This window comes from Mirounga angustirostris, unplaced genomic scaffold, assembly GCF_029215605.1.
Source record: "Mirounga angustirostris isolate CCGP_5_RB_7025 unplaced genomic scaffold, mMirAng1.0.hap1 SCAF_1, whole genome shotgun sequence".
Taxonomy (NCBI): domain Eukaryota; kingdom Metazoa; phylum Chordata; class Mammalia; order Carnivora; family Phocidae; genus Mirounga; species Mirounga angustirostris.
In genome coordinates, this window is record NW_026991709.1 from 121,334,926 (window position 1) to 121,358,616 (window position 23,691).

The 23,691-nt window shown below is 41.7% G+C and overlaps 1 protein-coding gene across 9 annotated transcripts in view; it reads left to right on the plus strand.

Moving 5' to 3' along the window:
- Nucleotides 1-386: 386 nt before the first annotated feature.
- Nucleotides 387-23,691, plus strand: part of PIK3CB (phosphatidylinositol-4,5-bisphosphate 3-kinase catalytic subunit beta) — a 201,273-nt gene continuing 177,968 nt past the window's right edge. For 3 of the 9 annotated variants that reach the window (XM_045903676.3, XM_064587213.1, XM_064587230.1), the window contains exon 1: nt 387-802. The gene's annotated coding sequence lies outside the window, so the exon portion shown is untranslated. The remainder of the gene's footprint in view (nt 803-23,691) is intronic. The other 6 variants (XM_054504389.2, XM_064587210.1, XM_054504387.2 and 3 more) reach the window with 5 other exon arrangements.

Consider the following 23,691-nt stretch of genomic DNA (forward strand, 5'->3'; position numbering starts at 1 on the left):
AAAGAAGGCCAACAAGAAAACCTAGGAACAGAGTGGTGTCTTGGGAGGGGTATACGAAAGCCGGGGCAGGTGGCGGTTCTCTGCTGAAGGCGGCCTGTTGGAGATTCCCGAGCCCACGGTCCTCGGGGAGCCACGAAAAGGAGCCAGACGCCCTGGCAGCAGCGTCCGGGACCGGTAGGCAGCCCTAGTGGACCAGGCGGCCGTGCGGCCTCTTCCCCGGCCCCGCCCGGCCAGTCCCGCAGGTCTGGCTGCGGCCGCTGGGAGCCCGGGGATTGGTCCGAGCGGCGCACGGGGCGGGGCGAGGGCTGCTGGGAGGCCGGCCAGGGAGGTGCGCGCGCGCGCGGGCACGGCGGCGGCGCGCGCGTGCTCCGTCGGTCGGTGCGGCGGCGGCTGTGGTGGAGTGGGCCATGGCTGTGGGTGGCGGGCCGGTGTAGCGCCGCGCGGGGCAGGCGGGAGGCGACCGAGAGAGGCGGGGATGGGGGCGCCGCAGCTGGATGGTCGCGGTGGCCTGGGCTGCTGACCGCGTAGCCGGAGCCAGGAGTCGGCGGCGGCGGCGGCGGCGGCGAACGGGGCAGGTGAGAGCGGCGGCGCGGGACCCGGATGCGGCGCAGCTGAGTGGCGGCGCGGTCGCGGCGGCGGGTAAGGTGCCCTCGCGCGGCGGGCGGCGCGTTCTTGCCCGCCACAGCTTGCAGCGCCGCTGAGTTGTATACCCGCTGCGCGCTTCCTGCCGGCGCCGAGGACACCCGTCCGCCGGCCTGCGCTGGCGCCTCGCTCGACTGCGGCCCTCCCCGGGCTCTCTTAGGTGAGAGGCACTTCCCGGCCTCTGGGCGGCCGAGACACGACCGGGCGCCCCGGGCCGCTGGCGCTTTTGGTGGCGTTGCTGAGGGGCCCTCTGTGGAGAGGCGGCGCCCTTGCCCTCTGTGTCTCCTCAGCCTATGCGGACACCCCCGGGGCTTTCAGACCCTCAGGTGCCTTTTTGCGTAGAAGTGCATTTGAGGGGCGGGGGTCCTGGACTGTTGGGGTACGGGCGTGTTTTCAAATCTCTGCGCTTCCACCGACTAGCCTTGGGGCCTTGGGCCCCAGTATCCGGATTTGTTAATGGGAATAATATGTACTTAACAGGGTTGTTTTGAGGCTAGGACGGGATGATGTGCATGCCCGATCAGCCAGCGCTCGGTCAGTGGTAGGCTATTAGGAGCAACCCCGGTGCAGCATCTTTTCTTGTTAGCTATTGCTGATACCTGGCTGCGGGTGTACGTTCGGGGGCACGTTTATTTCCGAACCGCTCTGATGTTGGAATAACCTCCACTGGAGTTGCTTAATATTGAATCCTGTTCTCTTACAGGGGCCAAAATAGAATCCTATTATTTCCCATCCTAGAATCTTGTAGTCTCTTTTGCCAAGGCTGGCTTGGGATACCTGTTTGAGGCGCTGAGTGGAAATTGTGGTAAATAAGACCGAACGAATTTTAGGATTCGCTTAGGATGGAAGATGGTGGGACACACAAGCTGGAAGTGCTTTGCTGTTTAAATAATCTTAAGTGACACTTAACTGTCACTTGTTACATAGTATAAACACACGAGGAATCTGGAAACAGACTCTTTTTTTTGCATTGCTACATCCGAAGGGAGTGACAAGTGCTTTTGTAAACATCATTGTGGGCAGTGTTAGTGTCTGGTGAAGTCACCATAATTAAGTTAGATGAGTACTTATTTTGAAGCCCTGAATGAATGTTTGGAAATAAGATTCCTAATAAAATCATCTTTCAGGAGTCAATTCTCAGCAGTTCATTAATCATTTGGGGATTATTATGCAACACTAAGATTTTTAGGGTAAAAGCAGAACTGTTTAAGTCATGATAATGTAGCTTAGGAGAAAGTGGTCAGGATAAAGATCTTAGTTTCAGAAGGCAAGTGTGAAAACAAGTAAAAGTCTTAAACGTTAAAAACTAAAATTGCAGGGGTGCTTGGGTGGCTTAGTCGAGCGTCCCACTCTTTTTTTTAAAGATTTTTTATTTATTCATTTGAGACACACAGAGAGAGAGAGAGAGCATGAGCAGGGAGAGAGGCAGAGGGAGAGGGAGAAGCAGGCTCCCCGATGAGCCAGGAGCCCGATGTGGGGCTCGATCCCAGGACCCTGGGATCATGACCCGAGCCGAAGGCAGACACTTAACCACCCAGGCGCCCCAAGAGCGTCCCACTCTTGATTTCCTCTCCGGTCATGATCTCAGGGTCCTGGGATCAAGCCCGCCTGTTGAGCTCTGAACTCAGCAGGGAGTTTGTTGGTCCCTCTCCCTCTGCTCCTCCTCATCTCTCTCTCTCTCAAATAAAATCTTAAAAAACAAACAAAAAAACCTGAAATTGTATTCACTAAAGCAAAAATGACTAAAAAAAAAAAAAATCCTTGTTTTACACATGCTGATTCATTCTCTGATGAGGGTCTTCCACCTTCAGGGTGTTTTTAGAACTATAGAAAATTGAGTTGGCTTACTGATTTATAGCCATTTTGTACCTCTTGCCTGTGTTTCCTAGTTTTCTTTAGGGACCCATCCATAAAGGCTTTTGATCCAACTTGTTTTTGAATATGAATAGAATACATAGAAAAAAATTAAAATTAAGCCTTGTAAGTTATGTTTTTCCTAAATTGTGATCTTTCCTGTTTAATTTCAGACTGGTGACTTGACAGTAGACGCACAGCTAGCTGCTGTGAAAAGGCTAGGGGTCAGAAGTCACATCTTGCTTCGTTCTAGGCCTGGACCTGGGTTCCTATTAGCTGGGGCTTTGGGGATGTCACTCAGTCTTTTTGGGCCTCAGTCTTTTTATTTATAGAGTGTGAGTGGGTGTGTGTTGCAAGGTTTGGGAGGGTGGTGGTGGACTAGAGAATCACATTATATAGCAGAACCTTCCAGGATACTACACTTCATGATTTTCTTTCTCTCTCTCTTTTGATTTTTCTTTCTCTTCCTGAATTCAAAACATCCTAATGCCTGGGGGTATAGCTCAGGGGTCGAGCATTTGAAAAACATCCTGATGCCTTAGTGCTTCCAAGTCATTACCTCTACTATTTTTTTTTTTTTTTTAAAGTAATCTCTATGGCTCAAGAGTTGCATGCTCTAGGGGCGCCTGGGTGGCTTAGCTGGTTAAGCATCTGCCTTCAGTCATGATCTCAGGGTCCTGGGATCGAGCCTCTCAGCTTCTCAGCTCAGCTTCCAGTCCACTTCTCCCTCTCCCTCTGCGATCTCTCTCGCTCTCACTGTCTCTCAAATAAATAAAATCTTAAAAAAAAAAAGTTACATGCTCTACCAACTAAGCCAGCCCAGTGCCCCCATTCCCTCTACTTCTTTTTCTTTAAAAAAAAATTTTTTTTGGGTGTAGTTGACACAATGTTACATTAGTTTCAGGTGTACAGCATAGTGATTGGACAAATTTATACATTATGCTGTGCTCACTACAAGTGTAGCTAACATCTGTCGCCATACAGTGCTATTTACAATATCATTGACTATGTTCCTTATGTTCCCTTTGCTTTTTTTTACTTGCACTCTCTCTGGCTGATCTCATGTCCACTGTCTGCTGTTGACTCTCACATTTTTTTTTTTTTTTAAGATTTTATTTATTTATTTGACAGAGACACAGCGAGAGAGGGAAGAGAGGGAACACAAGCAGGGGGAGTGGGAAAGGGAGAAGCAGGCTTCCTGCCGAGCAGGGAGCCCGATGCGGGGCTCGATCCCAGGACCCTGGGATCATGACCTGAGCGGAAGGCAGACGCTTAACGACTGAGCCACCCAGGTGCCCCTGACTCTCACATTTTCATCTTAAGTCTTGGCACTTCAGATTTCTTCTACTGCCTGTGTGTATCTTCACTCCATTTGTCTATAGGCATCTTAAATTGAACATATTCGGAGTGGAGCTCTTGATTTATGTTCCTCAACCCATTCCTTCCTCAGAAGTCTCCATTTCATAAGAGTACCCTTCTGCTCCCCATTCTCCACCCTCCTCAAGTGAAAAATACAGTGGTCATCCTTAATTCATCCCCTTGCCTCACTGCTCCCCCATCCCCACGCACAATCAGCCCTTCAGCAAACCCTGTCAATTTTACCTCCAAAATACCTTTTTTTTTTTTTTTTTGAGAGATTGATAGAGAACACTCAAGTGTGTGAGCCCCGGGAGGGGCAGAGAGAGAGAGAATCTTAAGTAGGCTCCACAGTCAGCGGGAGCCCGATGTGGGGCCCTATTTCAGGTCTTTGAGATCCTGACCTGAGCTGAAATCAGTTAACCGACTGAGCCACCCAGGCGCCCCCAAAATACACTTCAAGTATATTTACTTCACTTTGTTGTTATTGCTACCACCCCAGTTCTTGTGAGTAGCTTCCTAACTGGTCTCCTTGCCTCTGGTCTTGCTTTCCTATTTCAAACAGCTGTCAGAGTGATCTTTCCTCACTTCCCTGCCTCAGTGGCTTTTCATTACACTAAAAAGTAAATCCACCCTTTTTTACCTGCATTATCTGCTAATTATCTTGCTTATTTTCTTATTTGTTTATGGTCTTTTTTTCCTCCAGCATACTCTAAACTCTCTGAAGGAGAGGTTCTTGTCTGTCTTCCCTATGGTATTATTATTATTTTTTAATGTAGGCTCCACGCCCAGCCGTGCTGGAACTCAGGAGCCTGATACCAAGACCTGAGCTGAGATCGAGTCTCAGTCCCTTAACTGACTGAGTCACCCAATTGCCCCTCCCCCGGCCATGGTATTCTTGGTTACTAGAACAGTGTCTGGAACATTTAACTAATGTTGAATGAACGAATGTGTGAATGAAATAAGTCACAATCTTTTGATTCCAAGTACAATATGTACTGAACAAACTACCCTTTTTGGTCCCAGATTTGTGCAAATGAGGAAGTAATCAGAGGGCCAAGGGTTACTCTGTTGGTATCCTTACCCCCTAAGTCTTGGTTAAGATGTTGTACCTCCTGAAAAGGCTAAGCATTTAGACATTAAGCCATTGATAGCAAATGTGAATTTTATTCATCGTGTCCTGGTTCATTAGTATTTTTGTAAAATAAAGAACCAAATAAGCTTAACAGGCTTGTTTGGTTCTTTGGAGACATTGAATTTTGGTCTTGACTGGAGGGGATCGGCTCTAGAGTGTGGTAATTTCATTCAGTATTACATACCAAATCCTATAGGTTAGCAATTGGATTTTTTACAGAGAACAGGTGTTTTTATTTCAATTACACTATTTAAAAAAAAATCTGAGACCTCGCTCCTGCATGTAAGTATGTATGTATGTATCCTCTGAGCCATTTGATTTGGAATTATCACATCTGGGGGATAAGTCCCTATCATTTGTTTTCCTTTTTTTTTTTTTTTAAGATTTGTTTATTTGAGAGGGAGACAGCGTGAACATGCCTACAAGTTGGGAGAGGGACAGAGGGAGAGAGGGAGGGAGAATCCCAAGCAGACTCCCTGCTCTGTGTGGAGCCCCACACAGGGCTGGATCCCACAACCCTGAGATCATGAGCTGAGCCAACATCAAGAGTCAGATGCTTAACTGACTGAGCCACCCAAGCACCCCTCTTTTTTTTTTAAGATTTTATTTTATTTTATTTTATTTTTTTTAAGATTTTATTTATTTATTTATTTTTGGGTTTTTTTTTTTTAAGATTTTATTTATTTAAGAGAGAGAGAGCATGAGAAGGGGGAGGGTCAGAGGGAGAAGCAGACTCCCTGCCGAGGAGGGAGCCTGATGTGGGACTTGATCCTGGGTCTCCAGGATCATGACCTGAGCCGAAGGCAGTCGCTTAACCAACTGAGCCACCCAGGCGCCCAAGATTTTATTTATTTATCAGAGAGAGAGAGAGACACAGACAGAGGCAGGCAGAGGGAGAAGCAGGCTCCTTGCTGAGCAAGGAGCCCGATGTGGGACTCGATCCCAGGACCCTGGGATCATGACCTGAGCCGAAGGCAGACGCTTCACCGACTGAGCCACTCAGGCGTCCCTAAAAGATTTTATTTTATTTTTTTAAAGATTTATTTATTTATTTGAGAGAGCGAGAATGAGAGAGAGAGAGTACATGAGAGGGGGGAGGGTTAGAGGGAGAAGCAGGCTCCTCGCCGAGCAGGGAGCCCGATGCGGGACTCGATCCAGGGACTCCAGGATCGTGACCTGAGCCAAAGGCAGTCGCTCAACCAACTGAGCCACCCAGGCGCCCCTAAAAGATTTTATTTTTAAGTAATTTCTACACCCAATGTGGGGCATAAACTGACAACCCTGAGATCAAGAGTTGCATGCTCCACCAACCGAGCCAGCCAGGTGCCCCTCGTTTGATTTCTATTAACTGATCATTTGAAAACTTTGTCATGCTGTAGAAGGAGGGACATAAACTTAGGATTTTTACCCCCACCTGAGACCTGAGTCTGTAGCCCTAAAGACTTGGAGGTCTGTGAACAGAGAAAGATATAGAAAAATTAGAAGTGTGCAATTCCATTGTCAAAGTAGAAATACTGGGAAAAAATATGTTGAAGAAGAAAATCCTAGATTAGAAGAATGAAACTGAACATTTAGTAGAAGAGCAGAAGAAAAGGAAGATAGGAGAGAATGTCATCGATTTTTTAGGCTTGTGTGGGACAACTTTCCTTATCACTCCTCTTCACACTTCCCTTCCCAAATTTTGTCTTTTGGATTTTATTCCCTCTGCTCCCTCTCGATTCCGTGATTGGTATGGGCTGTTTTTCTAAGGAGTGCCTATGAGCCTTCAGTAGTCCAGTGTCTGCTAGAAAGCTTTGTGAGAGGAAACTATCCTTTTCTTGAAGAGCCCTTTCTCCTTACTCCTAGTCCAAGTCTGTCTTCCTGGATTTTCTAGCCATTTGGTCCAGTTTTCCCTTTAGACTGGCTCCAAACTGGTATATTTCCTTTTTCAGTTGTTCTACCATATATTCCATAGTAGCTTTTATGTTATCATCTCCAGGTTAAATAGTTCTGAGTCACAGGCTTCTATTTGAGAGAGGGAAAATGAAAGGGATTAGATGTGTGGTTGGGTGTGTATAGTGTGTTTGCTCCAGTTGCTCTGATAATGCAGATTGTGTATCTAATTTAGACCTTTCTTTTTCAGTAGACTTATTTAGATGACTAAAGAGATTTTGATAAAAAGACATTTCTAAAAGGGGGTGACATTGAATTAAAAAAATTTTATATACAGTGAAACTCAAATTTTAAATTAGTTTTAAAAAAAATTCCAGTACAGTTAATGTACAGTGTTACATTAGTTTTGGGTATACAGTATAAAGTATTCAACAATTCTATACATTACTCGGTGCTCATCATAAGTTAGTTTACTCTTTTTTTTTTTTTTTAGTTTACTCTCTAATGCCCTTCACCTATTTCACCCATCCCACACCCCCCCCCTCTGGTAACCATCAGTTTGGTCTCCATAGTTAAAAGTTTGTTTCTTGGTTTGTCAAAACTCAATTTCTTTCATGTATAGTCCTGAGTTTTAACACATGCATAGATTTTTGTAATTACAACCACCACTAAGAGTATACAGAACAATTCCAACACCCCAGAGAATTCCCTTGTGTTACCCCTTTGTAGTCCCCTCCTTCCCCATTCTTAACATTTGGGGTTATTTGTTTTTTATTTTATTTATTTATTTATTTTAAAAAATATTTTATTTATTCATTTATCAGAGAGAGCAGGCAGAGGGAGAAGCAGGCTCCCCATTGAGCAGGGAGCCCCATGCGATGCCAGGCTTGATCCCAGGATACTGGGATCATGACCTGAGCCAAAGGCTTAGGCTTAACCCAGACACTTAACCGACTGAGCCACCCATGCATCCTGGGATTATTTGTTTTTTAAAGAGAAAATTTTTCATGGCTAGAACATGTTAAAACTGGAATGAGTGGATAACTGATCACCCTAATTGTTGGTTTTCCTCTGGAAATATAAATGATATAATTCCAGTCTTCAACATGCAATAGAGTAGTTATCTTTGTAGATAGAGGAATGTTTATAAAGGTTTTAAATTAAAAAAAGTATAACTTCTGGAACCTTTAAAGGGAGACTAATCCCATAATGTCAGGTTACAATAGAGACCGTCTAACAAAGAATTTGGGGGCTGAGTCTGTGATAAAATCATAATGGGTGACATCACATATCCGCTCATCTCTCTTTGGTAAATCTAGACTTCCCATTTACTGCTATTGTAGGGTTAGCTAGAGATTAATTTTGTCAAGGATTATGTTATGAAGTCCAGTTTTTCTCCCTAGTTTCTCTATAGCATTGTCACTTTCTGCTAAACGTATTTTTTCCCAGCACTTAAAGTTGTTTTAGCTATTCAACTTTCCTAGGGATTGAGGGTAGGATATGCTATATGTATAACTGAGGTAATATTGCTAATACAGCTTTCAGTCATACTATTATATTAGTTCAAGCCTAGAGTAGTTAATAATCTAAAAACTCCATCATTTCTGTACAAAATTGACAAATCCTTACTCTGAGTCCTGGCTCCAGGATCTGTTTTTCCCCCACCCCTTCACCAAGAATGTATACCTCCTTATTTCCTGCATATTTAAAGCAGCTCACTTGAGTTATTATCAGTTGACCCTTTAACTGGGTGTATTTACTGCTGAAATAAAGAATGTTAATCTGGACAGTGCCCTGTATTGTGGTGTTGCTAGAGCCAGGTGTGCAGCTCATAGTCCTCTAGTGCAAACTTGGGAAGAACTGATGGGCTTGTCCCTGACGCTGTAGGTTGTCCTCCCCGGGTGCTCTAGTCACTTGGACCATCGGGCAAATGCTCATTTGCCTTCAAGGGAAATGGGATCCTGATTATCCATGCCTTCAGGAGGAGGATTATGTGGATTAAAAGAAATCCATGAATAATCTAGAAGCTTTATTTAAACTGCAGTTTAACCACATTCCTGACCATAGTTTTTCCTTACATTTCTAATAATTTATAATATTTACTGATTTCATATCTGTCTCCTATCATTTAGAAGTATTGGCAGTTGTGAAGTAAGGAAAGGATAGGGAGGGGTCAAAGGAGCTAGATAATGAACAGGCATTGCCCTACATAATTTGGTGTTGACTGGGTGGTTTAACCACAGTGCTTACTAGACCCTGAAGACCTGAATTCCATGAATTCCTTACCTGATGAGCCACTGGAAGAAATTTGAGGTGATTGTCAGCAAGAGGTCAAACTCCATTTTGAGATATTTGCGCTTTACTAGTTTAAATGATTGAGCTTTCATGACTTAAATAATGAGAATTTCAGAGCATCAGAATTATAAGTTTAATGCAATTTGAAGTTTTCCTTAATGTCTATTTAATAATTTAACCTATTGACAATTTTTATAGGAATTAAACAGAAAAACTGCAATTTGAAATAAGAGATGCTCAGTTTTTGTAGCCAGGCTACCCACTGCTACCTCTGACAAATTACTTACATGTAGTTACACAGTAATTTCTGTTAAGTAGTTGAAATATGGTCATCTAAAATTGTGTGTTTTTTTTTTTTTTTGGTGCAAAATGTGCTGTTTTTTTTTTTTTTTAATTTTATTTATTTGACAGAGCACAAGCAGGGGGAGTGGCAGAGGGAGAGGGAAAAGCAGGCTCCCCGTTGAGCAGGGAACCTGATGTGGGACTTGATCCCAGGACCCTAGGATCGTGACCTGAGCCGAATGCAGACGCTTAACTGACTGAGCCACCCAGGTATCCCCCAAAATGTGTTTTAAAGTATGGTAACGGGAACTGTGGGCAGAAACAGCTGCCTAAAATTGTGTATTCTTGAACTACTGATTTATTGTAGGTCTTGTATTTAGATACTATTAAAATCAGTGTTTTTCACTAGGCTTTAGAAATCATTGCAAATTGCTGTTGTTATCAGAACAAAAATTAAAATTTGTTAGTTAAAACTTACCTCTGCAGGGGTGCCTGGGTAGCTTAGCCAGTTAAGCGTCCGACTTGTGGTTTTGGCTGGGGTGGTGATCTCAGGGTGCTGAGATTGAGCCTCACATTGGACTCTGCACCCAGAGTGGAGTTGGCTTAAAATTCTCTCTCCTTCTCCCTCTGCTTCCCTCCCCATGGGTGCATGCGCCTGCTCTCTTTCTTTCTCTCAAATAAATAAATCTTTAAATCTTTTTTTCAATTATTCTTTTTTTAAAAAAGATTTTTATTTATTTGACAGAGACACAGTGAGAGAGGGAACACAAGCAGGGAGAGGGGGAGAGGGAGAAGCAGGCTTCCCACTGAGCAGGGAGCCCGATGTGGGGCTTGATCCCAGGACCCCGGGATCATGAATTGAGCCGAAGGCAGACCCCTAACCACTGAGCCACCCAGGTGCTCCTCCTTTTTTTTTTTTTTTTTTTTTTTAAGATTTTTAAATTTATTAGAGCAGAGAGAGAACACGAGTTGGTGGGGGAGAGGCAGAGGGAGAGGGAGAAGCAGGCTCCCCACTGAGCAGGAAGCCCAACTTGGGGCTTGATTGAAGGACCCTGGGATCATGACCTGAGCCTAAGGCAGACACTTAACAGACTGAGCCACCCAGGTGCCCCAATAAATAAATTAAAAATAAAAAATAAAACTTACCTCTACAGTTGTATATTTTAAAAAGTTAGGTTCCATGTTTATCAGCTAGATAAATGTATATATATGTGTGATATATAGATGTCAAAAAATACAGATATCATTCCCCTTAACTGAGATTCATTATAGATAATTTTTTGAGGGGGGAGTGTCCTGGGGAGAACCATCCAGCATTCTTTTAACATGCTTTTTGCATGAGAGCTTAAGGAAACATCCATAGGAATAGATAGATGGTTGTTGGTTTTGACAAGGTAGTGATCAATTGAAATTATTTTTGTTCTTTCAATGGCTATGAAAATTTCACATTTTCATTGAAAATCATTAGTTGTCTTTTTTTTTTTTAAGATTTTATTTATTGGGGGCGCCTGGGTGGCTCAGTTGGTTAAGCGACTGCCTTTGGCTCAGGTCATGATCCTGGAGTCCCGGGATCGAGTCCCACATCAGGCTCCCTGCTCAGCGGGGAGTCTGCTTCTCCCTCTGACCCTCCCCCCCTCATGCTCTCTCTCTCTCATTCTCTCTCTCTCTCAAATAAATAAATAAAATCTTTAAAAAAAAAAAAAGATTTTATTTATTGGGGCGCCTGGGTGGCTCAGTTGGTTAAGCGACTGCCTTCAGCTCAGGTCATGATCCTGGAGTCCCGGGATCGAGTCCTGCATCGGGTTCCCTGTTCAGTAGGGGGTCTGCTTCTTCCTCTGACCCTCTTCCCTCTCGTGCTCTCTGTCTCTCATTCTCTCTCTCTCAAATAAATAAATAAAATCTTAAAAAAAAAAGATTTTATTTATTTGAGAGACAGTGCACAAGTCGGGGGAAGGAGAGGTACAGACTGTGGGCTGAGCATGGGAGTCCAACTCGGGGCTTGATCTCAGGATTCTGAGATCATGACCTGAGCCAAAATCAAGAGTCGGATGCGTAACTGACTGAGCCACCCAGGCGCCCCTTAACTCTTTTTGTTTTTTTCTTTCAAAGATTTTATTTATTTGAGAGGAAAAGAGAGAGAGAACTAGTGGTGGGGAGGGGCAGAGGGAGAGAGAGAGAAGCATACTCCCTGCTGAGCAGGAAGCCGACTTGGAGTTGGATCTCAGGACCCTGGGCATCATGACCTGAGCTGAAGGCAGATGCCTAACCAACTGAGCCACCCAGGCACCCCCCTTAACTCTTAATATACGTTACTACCCACCATTCCATTAATATTTTTCCTAACTAACTGAGATTCTTCTGGGTTTTAGGTTGTGATTCTATCGACCAGGAATGTCGTGTGTGTGTGTGTGTGTGTGTGTGTGTTATGTGTGTGTATACAGTAGCTATATATGCCATGCCAACCAGCAATAATGGTTTTACCTTTAATTTGTAAAGAATTCATTATCTTCTCCTTAAGCCCCCAGGCAATTATTTTTCAAAGATTTGTTTGAGAGAGAGAGTGCGCCTCTGCGTGCGCACGAGCGGGGGAGGGGCAGAGGCAGAGGGAGAGAATCTCAAGCAGACTCCCCACTGATCGCAGAGCCTGACTAGTGGCTTGATCTCAAGACCCTGAGATCACGACCTGAGCTGAAACCAAGAGTCAATTGCTTAACTGTCTGGGCCACCCATGTCTCACCAGGCAATTATTTTTCAATCAGTGCTTTCTTTAATTCTGTATATTGTCAATTATTCAGTTATTTCCTTTCCTCTCCTTTTTTTTTTTTAAGTAATCTCTACACCCAATGCAGGGCTTGAACTCACAACCCTGAGACCTGAGCTGAGATCAAGAGTCGTTCGGTTGGGGCACCTCGGTGGCTCAGTGTTAGGCTTTGGACTGTTTTTTTTTTTTTTAATGAGAGCCTTTGCAGTGTTTTTTTTTTTTTTTTTTTTTTAAGATTTTATTTATTTGACAGAGAGAGACACAATGGGAGAGGGAACACAAGCAGGGGGAGTGGGAGAGGGAGAAGCAGGCTTCCTGCAGAGCAGGGAGCCCGATGTGGGGCTTGATCCCAGGACCTTGGGATCATGACCTGAGCCGAAGGCAGACGCTTAAGGACTGAGCCACCCAGGCGCCCCAGGCTTTGGACTCTTGATTTCATCTTGGGTCATGATCTTGGGGTTGTGGTATTGGGCTCCATGCTCAGTGGGGAGTCTACTTGTATTCTCTCCCTCTGCCCCCCCCTTTTTGTAGGTAGGTGCACACTCTCTTAAATAAATAAATCTTTTTTTAAAAGATTTTATTTATTTATTTGACAAAGAGAACACAAGTAGGCAGAGGGAGAGGGAGAACAAGGCTCCCTGTTGAGTAGGGAGCTCAACGTGGGGCTCAATCCCAGGACCCTGGGATCATGACCTGAGCCGAAGGCAGCCGCTTGCATTACCGACTGAGCCACCCAGGTGCCCCATAAATAAATAAATCTTAAAAAAAAAAAAAAAAGAGGGGCGCCTGGGTGGCTCAGTTGAGTGTCTGGCTCTTGATTTTGCTTCAGGTCGTGATCTCAGGGTCCTGGGATCAGACCCCAAGGGGGCTCTACACTCAGTGAAGAGTCTGCTTGAGATTCCCTCCCTTTGCCCCTCCCCTGCTCACGTGTTCACGTGCACTCTTTCAAATAAAATGAATGGATCTTAAAAAAAGAAAAGAGAGATGTTTAACCCACTGAGCCACCCAGGTTCCCGTATTTTCTTTTGTCTTTTAAAGTTGTGTCTGGGTGGCTCAGTCAGTTAAACATCTGCCTTCATTCAGCTCAGGTCATGATCTCCAGGTCCTGGGATTGAGCTCCACATAGGGCTGCCTGCTCAGCGGGGAGTCATCTTCTCCCTCTGCCATCCCCCACACACCCCGGCTTGTGCTCTCTCACTCCTCTTTCTCTCTGTCTGAAATAAATAAAATCTTAAAAAAAAAAATGTGGCTGTCAATATACCCCATTAGAAAAAGTGCTCTTTTACCTCTGAAGGAAGGTTGGCCCAAAGAACTGAAAGAACCTTCTATTTGAACAACATTTTCAAGCATGTAATACTTTTGTACCATATGAAATTCAGATAAAATGTTTTGAAAATAAGGGGAGAGAAAAAAAAGAAAAACTGCTTTTTGTGCTTACTATATGGAATTAGACTGTAGTAATAGTTAACATTTATTAGTTGCTTCCTTGTGTGTATTATGCTAAGTGCTCTTTCTAGATTTTATCTTCATAGCAAACTTGTAATAAAGACACTGATGATATCCTTGCTTAAGAGATAAGGGAACTGAAGCTTTGAGATGTTAACATGCCAAGCAGCATATAGTTTGGGAAAAGTCAGGTTTCAAACTCAGGTCTCTCTGACTCTAGAATTTATACCTTTTTTTTTTTTTTAAAGATTCTGTTTTTAAGTAATCGCTACACCCAATGTGGGGCTTGAACTTATAACCCCTAGATCAAGAGTCGCATGCGCCAGCCAGATGCCCTTAGAATTTATATTTTTAACTGATTGCCTCGTACAGTTCTTTATTTTTTAGGTCCTTCAGAGAAAGATTGAAAAAGACTATATAAGTTTAAAATATTTTTTAGTACAATAATCCCTAACTTCATATTATAGTACTTGTGTAATATTTGGAAACAGGAAGCAATTTTCTGGTCATTTAACCAATAATTTTTTTTTTTAAAGATTTTATTTATTTATTTGAGAGAGAGAGAATGAGAGACAGAGAGCATGAGAGGGAGGAAGGTCAGAGGGAGAAGCAGACTCCCTGCCGAGCAGGGAGCCCGATGCGGGACTCGATCCCGGGACTCCAGGATCATGACCTGAGCTGAAGGCAGTCACTTAACCAACTGAGCCACCCAGGCGCCCCCATAATTTTTTTTTTAATTGAAGTATTAGTTTCAGGTGTACAATATATTGATCCAGCAATTCAATACATTACTCACTGCTCACTATGATAAGTGTAGTCACTATCTGTCACCAAACAATGTTATTACAGTATTATTGACTGTATTCCCTATGCTGTATTTTTCATCTCCTTGACTTATAACTGGAAGTTTTTACCTTTTAGTTCCTTTATTTTACCTATCCCCACTCACCTCCCAACCATTAACTTTCTTTTTCTCACTACTCTTAAATAAGTTGATACGGATATAGCCTCGTTTTATCAATAAGTTAAATGTTAGACAATAAATTAGTATTTGATGTAGTATGCTTTTGTTTTGAATGTATGATAAGCTTTTCCTTTTGCCTTGGCTTTATAATTAGAAAGTCTGTGTTTTTATGCTTTATAATATACATGTAACTAACAGAAATGCTTAATGTATGACCTAGTATAGTAGATGTTCTAGTAAGCTGGTGTAGATCATCTTTACAGAATTTTTTTTTTTAAAGATTTTATTTATTTATTTGAGAGAGAGAGAACACGAGCGAGGGGAAGGGCAGAGGGAGAAGCAGACTCCCCGCTGAGCAGGGAGCCCAATGTGGGGCTCGATACCACGATCCTGGGATCATGACCTGAGCTGAAGGCCGATGGTTAACTAACTGAGCCACCCAGGCGCCCCCAGAATTTTCAAATAAGAATACTCAAAAGTATTTTTTCCCCTCCTACTCCGGTAATTTGTTTGGGTGAGGTATTGAAACATGTTGCTAAACTTGATCCTAAAGTGTTGGGAGATAGAGGAAGGTAGACGTAAATTTACTTTTGAATAAATGAACTAAGAGATTACAGTTATTAATCCTTTAACTTAAAAAAATGAATAGAGAAGCATTGCATTTGTGTTATTTGGCCTCCCTCTCCCCATATTCACATGAGAGAAGAAAATGAGTATTAACATTATATCTGCCATTAATAGTACTCAAACATATAGAAAGAGATGCCCAGGACACAGGAGGTTTTCTGTCCACCAAGCTGTGAGTGGACTTAAATTGGGGTAGAGTTATTTACCCTCTAAGTAGTCTGAACTTTTTTTTTTTTTTAAGATTTTATTTATTTTTTTTGACAGAGAGAGACACAGCGAGAGAGGGAACACAAGCAGGGGGAGTGGGAGAGGGAGAAGCAGGCTTCCCGCCGAGCAGGGAGCCCAATGCGGGGCTCGATCCCAGGACCCTGGGATCATGACCTCAGCGGAAGGCAGACACTTAACGACTGAGCCACCCAGGCGCTCCTGAACTTTTTCTGTTAACAGTAGTCTCAGTGACTTGCCAGTGTGATTTTAGTTACCCACTTCTCTTTTATTTAACATTATTTCCCAAACTATGTATTATTTTACAAAATAAAAAGCAAGCACTTAGGGGCGCCTGGGTGGCTCAATCGGTTGAGCGTCTACCTTTGGCTCCGATCATGATCTCTAGGTCCTGGTATCATGGGGGGTGGGGTGGGGCTCCAGCTCAGCAGGGAATGTGCTTGTCCCTCTCCCTCTGCCCCTTCCCCCTACTCATACTCTCTCAAATAAAATCTTAAAAAAAAAAAAAAAAAGCAAGCACTTATGCACGCCTTGCTGGCTCAGTTGGTAGAACATCTGACGCCATCTTAGGGTCGTGAGTTTGAGCCCCAGGTTGGGTGTAGAGATTACTTAAAAAAAAAAAAAAAAAAAGCAAACACTTAGAACAAGAAAATCCTGTCTTGTCAGTTCCATAATAATTATTTTGAGCTAACCCTGAATTTTGAATTTATCTGTAGGCAATGATTTCTATAGATGAGGACTGTGTAGTTATAAGTATTATTTCTTCATTACTAGATGTGGAGATTTAAAGCCACTACATATTATACATTTTGAGAATGACTACTTAATAAATTAGAGAAGTTTTGCACTTGGTTATATCTAGTTACACACTAAGGTTGGGATCTGATTTCAGTAAAGAAAAAATCTTTTTAAGGAGCCCAATGCTCTTTGAAGTCTTTGTATCTTACTGACAGTGTCAGTAATGTTTGCTTTAAAGTATAATCCTAAAAGGTAGAAGTTTGAAAAAAAAATAGCAGTTTGGTGAAGTTACATAGTAAAATGCTTTACTTTTAAGAGAAATCCAAATTATTTAAAATGACACCGAAGTAACTTCCATCTGTCAGCTTGGCAGAGATAATATATTTTAATACCTTTGAATAGGATTGGGGGAAAGATATTATCTTACTTTGTTACTCAAAGTATAAATTGGTACAACTTCAAAGGAGGACAGTTAGCAATATCTATGAAAATTATGAATGCATATGTTTGACCCATTCTTTTTATAGGAGTTATTTTATAGTTACACCTTGTCCATGCAAGATGACGCATGGGCAAGGTTATTTGTTACATTATTGTTTATAATGATTTTTTTTAAAGAAAGATTTATTTATTATAGAGAGAGAGTGTGTGAGTGGGGCAAGGTTCAGAGAGAGAGAATCTCAAGCAGACTCCCCACTGAGCACGGAGCCGGATGCAGGCTTGATCCCACAACCCATGGGATCATGACCTGAGCTGAAATCTTGAGTCGGATGCCTAACTGACTGAGCCACCCAGGTGCTCCTATAATGGCAAAAATTTTAAAGTAACTTAAATGTTCTTCAGTAGGGGATTGACTTAAAAAAGTAATACACCCATGTGATTGAATGCTCTGTAGCCATAAAACAGATGAGGAAAGTTTTTTCTCTACACCCAACATGGAGCTCCCACTCAACGACCCTAAGATCAAGAATCACATGCCCTACTGACTGAGCCAGCCGGAGGAAAGTTTTTAAGTACTGATGTGGAATAATTCTACCACATAAATGGGCAAAGTTAAAAAAAAAAAGATGTGGCATGGTTATGTGTAGAATCCTACCATTACTAGTTTTTATTTATTTATTTATTTATTTATTTATTTATTTATTTATTTGTTTATTTATATTTTTAAAAGATTTATTTATTTATTTGATAGCGTGCGTGCGAGCGAGCACACAAGCAGGGGGAGCGGCAGGCAGAGGGAGAGGGAGAAGGGAGAAGTAGGCTCCCCGCAGAGCAAGGAGCCTGATGTGGGGCTCCTTCCCAGGACTCTGGGATCATGACCTGAGCTGAAGGCAGATGCTTAAAGGACTGAGCCACCCAGGTGCCCCCCATTACTAGTTTTTAAAAAAGAAGTCAGGGACGCCTGGGTGGCTCAGTTGGTTAAGCAACTGCCTTCGGCTCAGGTCATGATCCTGGAGTCCCGGATTGAGTCCCGCATCGGGCTCCCTGCTTATTAGCAGGGAGTCTGCTTCTCCCTCTCCCGCTCCCCCCTCTTGTGCTCTTTCTCTCTCTCATTCTCTCTCTCAAATAAATAAAAGCTTTAAAAAAAAATAAAATAAAATAAAAAAGAAGGCAGTAGACTGTATGTATTTACTTGGTTATAAATGCAGTATTTCTGAAAGGATATCCAATGAAGTGGTATGTGTTGGTTGCTTCTGGGGAGAGGAACCTGGGTTACTGAGGGACATGAGTGGTAGGGATACTTGATTGTATATCCTTGTGCTTTTGAATTGCTTTTTGTGCCTTCCCCCCCCTTTTGTACTTTTTAAAAAAATTCTAGTTGAGGGGCGCCTGGGTGGCTCAGTCGTTAAGCGTCTGCCTTCGGCTCAGGTCATGATCCCAGGGTCCTGGGATCGAGCCCCGCATCGGGCTCCCTGCTCAGTGGGAAGCCTGCTTCTCCCTCTCCCACTCCCCCTGCTTGTGTTCCCTCTCTCGCTGTCTGTCAGATAAATAAATAAAATCTTAAAAAAAAAAAAAATTCTAGTTGACACACAGCGTTACTTGCTTTTGAATTTTGAATAACATATTCACCACAAAAGGTGAATGCATATATTTAAAAAGTAGAGAAATTCAACTAGTTTGAAGATTAGAAAAAATAACCTTTTATAAGGTATTGTAAAATTAAACAAAATGGACACTAACTATAATGTTTAGTTTAAGTATCATTAAGACTTTAATGTATTCATTCTGTTTTCTACATTGACTAGTATTATACTGCAGTTACTGCATAGGTGGATGAATGGAGGTCAGTATTCACATAAATTTCATTATGGGTTGAAAACTATACCTTCTCCACCACCTCCCTGCTACTGGAAGTTTTTACATTGTAGAAATAGCTCTGTGCTTAGCATCAAAAACAAAACAAAAAAATGGGTTATCTTAGCTTTAACATTTACCAGTCAGTATGATTTTGAGCAAGGAATTGGACACTGGATGTGAAGTAATATTTGTTGAGCACCTGCTTTAGGTACAACCCTGTGTTAGGCATATTAATAATGATAGCCAAAATTACACACATACACAGTCTGCACACTTTTCTACACAGTGCTTCTTTGACAATTTTATAAATTTGTGATTAAGGACCAATATTGAAGAAGTGCTTGTAAAATTTTCAGGTGACACAACTGGGAATCATAGCTGAGATAACTTCTGTATGTTGAATAAAGGGATCTAAGTTCTAAAAGTGTTTAAGACCAGACGAAAACTACAAAATGAAATTTAGCACTGTTTTTTTTAAAGATTCTTTTTTATTTGAGAGAGAGAGCATGGGCACGCATGAGTGGGGGCGAGGGGAAGTGAGAAGAAGCAGCAGACTCCGCACAGAGCAGGGAGCTCAATCCCAGGGTCCTGAGATCATGACCCAAGCTGAAGGCAGATGCTTAACCAAGCCACCAAGGCACCCCGACACTTTTGTTTTTTTTAATTTGATTTACTTTTAAGTACTCTCTACACCCGATGTGGGACTTGAACTCACAACCCTGAGATCAAGAGTAGCATGCTCTACCAACTGAGCCAGCCAGGTGCCTTGAAATTTAACACTCGGAACTTTTTTTTGGGGGGGGGGTGCGGGGAGAGTGCATGTGAGTGGCGGGGGAGGGGCAAAGGGAGATGAAGAGAGAATCTTAAGCAGGCTGTACATCCAGTGCAGAGCCCAGTGCAGGGCTTGATCTCCTGACCCATGAAACAAAGAGTCAGACAGATGCTCAACTGACTGTGCCACCCAGGCACCCCTCTCTGTCCAGTTAAAAAAAAAAAAATTATTTTTAAAATTGTATTTACTTTTTAAAAGAATTTATTTTTAAGTAATTTCTACACCCAGTGTGGGGCTTAAACTCACAACACCAAGACCAAGAGTTGCATGCTGTACCAACTGAGCCACTAATTTTTTTTTTAAGATTTTATTTATATATTTTTGTGAGATAGCGTGTGCGTGAGCATAAGCAGGGGGGAGGGCAGAGGGAGAAGCAGACTCCCCGTTGAGCAGGTGGCCCGACTCAAGAGACTAGATCCCAGAACCCCATACCCCAATGACCTGAGCTGAAGGCAGACACTTAACTAGCTGAGTCACCCAGGTGCCCTCTCTGCCCATTTTTTATTTGGATTGTTTTTTGGTGTTGAGTTTTAGAAGGTCTTCATGTATTTTGTTTTTTAAAATTTTTGTGTATTTTTTATTTTTTTAAGTAAGGTCTGTGCCCGATATGGGGCTTGAACTCATGATCCAAGATCAGGAGTCGCATGCTCCACTGGCTGAGCCAACTACATGCCCCATGTTCTTTATATATTTTGGATATTAACCCCTTATCAGATACATCATTTGCAGGTATCTTTCCCACTCATTATGTTGCCTTTTTGTTTAGTTGATGGTTTCCTTTGCTGTGCAAAAGCTTTTTAGTTTGATATAGTCCCAGTTGTTTATTTTGCTTTTGTCTCCCTTACCTGGGGAGACAGATCCAGAAAAATAGTTCCAAGATTGATGTCCAAGAGATTACTACTTATGTTTAGTTTTATGGTTTCAGGTCTCACATTTACATCTTTAATCCATTTTGAGTTTGTTTTTGTGTATGGTGTAAGAAAGTGGGCCAGTTTCATTTTTTGTATGTAGCTATCCAGTTTTTGAAGAGACTGTCTTTCCCCTATTGTATATTTTTGTGTTCTTTGTTGTAAATTAATTGACTGTGTAAGTGTGGGTTTATTTGTGGGCTTTCTGTGATTAATTATCTCTAGGTCTGTTTTTGTGCCAGTACCATGTTGTTTTACTATAGCTTTGTAGTATAGTTTGATGTCTGGGATTTTGATACCTCCGGTTTTATTCTTTCTCAAGATTACCTTGACTATTTGGGTTCTTTTGTGGTTCTATACAAATGTTAGGATTATTTGTTCATGTTCTGCGAAAAATACTATTGGTATTTTGATAGGGATCACATTGAATCTGTAGATTGCTGTGGGTAGTATGGATAGTATGGACATTTTAACAGTATTCTTCCAGTCTGTCAGCAGGTGTATTTTTCCATTTATTTGTGTCATCTGATTTCTTTTTCAATGTCTTATGGTTCTGAGAGTATAGGTCTTTCATCTCTTTGGTTAAATTTATTCCTAGGTATTTTATTCTTTTTGATGTACTTGTAAATGGGATTGTTTTCTTAATTTTCCTTTCTGCTATTTTTTTAAGATTTTATTTATTTATTTGTCAGAGTGAGAACGCACAAGCAGGGGGAGTGGCAGGCAGAGGGAGAACCAGGCTCCCCACTGAGAAAGGAGCCCAGTGTGATGTGGGACTATGACCCTGAGCAGGAGGCAGATACTTAACTGACTGAACCACCCAGGGGTCCCTCCTTTCTGCTATTTTGTTGTTGTGTATAGAAATGCAACAGATTTTCGTATCTTGATTTTGTATCTTGCAACTTTACTGAATTTATCAGTTCTAAAATTTTTTTGGTGGAGTCGTTAGGGTTTTCTGTATGTCCTATCATGTCATCTGCAAATAGTGACAGTTTTACTTCTTCCTTACCAATTTGGATGCCTTTTATTTCTTTTTGTTGTCTGATTGATGTGGCTAGAACTTCCAGTACTAGGTTGAATAAAAGTGGTGAGAGTTTTTTCTTAATTTTGGGGGGAACAGCTTTGTTGATTTTATTTATATATGTATATACATATATATGTAATTACCATACAATTCATCCATTGAAAATGTACAATTCAGTAGTTTTTTGTATATTCCTATACCAATTAAAAAAAAATCAATTTTAGAAGATTGTTTTATCCCTACAAAAAATAACCTTTTAGCTATATTGTTCAATCCCATCCATGTCCCCAGCCCTAAGCAATGACTGATCTACTTTATGTCTCTATAGATTTTCCTATTCTGGACATTTCATATAAATGGAACCATATAATATGAAGTCTTTTGTGATTGGCTTCTTTTGCTTAGCATAATGTTTTAAAGGTTCATCTATATTGTAGCATGCATCATTGCTTTCTTTTTTGGTGAATAATTCTGTTTTCCTTTTAGATTCCATTAGTAAATGTGTTTTGCTAAGTATTAGGGTTGTTAATCAGGGGATTGTCCATGACCTAGGTTTTCCTTCTGTATATGATCTGGTTGTTAACATTTTGCTACATATTTATTAAACTGTAAAAGTATTGGCAGAGAGAGGGAAATGGTGTAAATTTTAAAGTGAGGTTAGCTGTTAGTATCATTGGCAAGAAATTTAAAAGGAGTTTGAAATTATGGGATAAATAAGCGAAATTTGGAAAAATCCTAGATTTTACGTTTTACGGTTTTTCTCAATCCCTGTTGTATCTTACATTCATTTGAACTAATGTGTATTATATCAACTGTGTATTCTATCTACACTTGAACATAAATTAAGGAGAAAGGTAATCAGATGTAGATTTGGAGTGTTGGAAAAGGGATGGTTTCATATTCAGAGCACTTCTATCCTGAAACCCAGTCCAGACTAGTCTCCCAGAGTTTACAGAACACCTTGAGTTGCCTTACTTTAATCATCTCAGATATTTAACCATGTGTATATTTTAAAGAATGATTTCTCAGTTAATTTATGAGGCTTAAAAGAACATTAAACTCCCATGTGTTGTCTTTTAGAAAGAGGTTGGTTCCTGAAGTGTTCTGTTTGTTTTTTGGCTCCATTCAGCTTTGTTTTTTTGGTTTTTTTTTTTTTAATTGTTTAGTTTGGATTTGGATTGTTTTCAGTTTTGGGCTGTTATGAATAAAGCAAGTATGAAGATTTATTTTTTGTGTGAAGAGAAATTTTCCTTTCTCTGATAAATTGTTTAAGAGTGCAATTGCTGCATTGTCTGGTAATTACATGTTTAATTTTATAAGAAACTGCCACAATCCCTTTTATCATAAAAGGAGTAACAGAAAAGCCTTATGTAAACAGAAACTAGCTGCAGTATGTAAACAAATCCTAGCTGTTCTGGTTGAAGTAAGCTTGGGAGTTCCACCTGCTTGATCACTACCTAGTGACTCTGCCAGCCTTGTGTGCACTCTTCACCCAGGCTGGAACTGAGGGCCATACAGGTGAAATGACATTAATTTTTTTTTTTTTTTTTTTTTTTTTGGTGGGCAGCAAAGCAAAGTTTATTGAGTGATAGTAAAGTTTATTGAGGGATAGTACAAAGCTCCCAAAGAGGAAGGGTACCCAAGAGGGTTGTCCGACATTAAAAAGTTTTTGAAAAAGGGGTGCCTGGCTGGCTCAGTCGGAGAACATGCAACTTTTTTTTTTTATTACGTTAATCACCATACATTACATCATTAGTTTTTGATGTAGTGTTCCATGATTCATTGTTTGCGTATAACACCCGGTGCTCCATGCAGAACGTGCCCTCCTTAATACCCGTCACCAGGCTAACCCATCCCCCCACAACCCTCCTCTCTAGAACCCTCATTTTGTTTTTCAGAGTCCATAGTCTCTCATGGTTCGTCAACATGCAACTCTTGATCTCAGGGTCATGAGTTCCAGCCCCATATTCAGTGTAGAGATTACCTAAATAAAAACTTAAAAAAAAAATACTTAGGAGTGATTTTAGGCTTATTACTGGCAAAGCTGTTATTGGTACTCGGGTTTCTTGATTACTGGTTTTTTGTTGTTTTTATAAATTAGGCTAGTCTTTCATATGTATGTTTTGAATGGTCAAATAGTCCTCCAAGGTTTGTTAGGAAAAATAATAGTATTATGCTGTTCCACTCCCTTCTTTTTTTTTTTTAGATTTTATTTATTTATTTATTTATTTATTTATTTGAGAGAGAGAGAGAGAGAGGGAAACAGCATGAGAGGGGATAGGGTCAGAGGGAGAAGCAGGCTCCCTGCCGAGCCGGGAGCCCGATGTGGGACTCGATCCCAGGACTCCGGGATCATGACCTGAGCCGAAGGCAGTCGCTTAACCAACTGAGCCACCCAGGCACTCTGTTCCACTCCCTTCTGATATAATTGT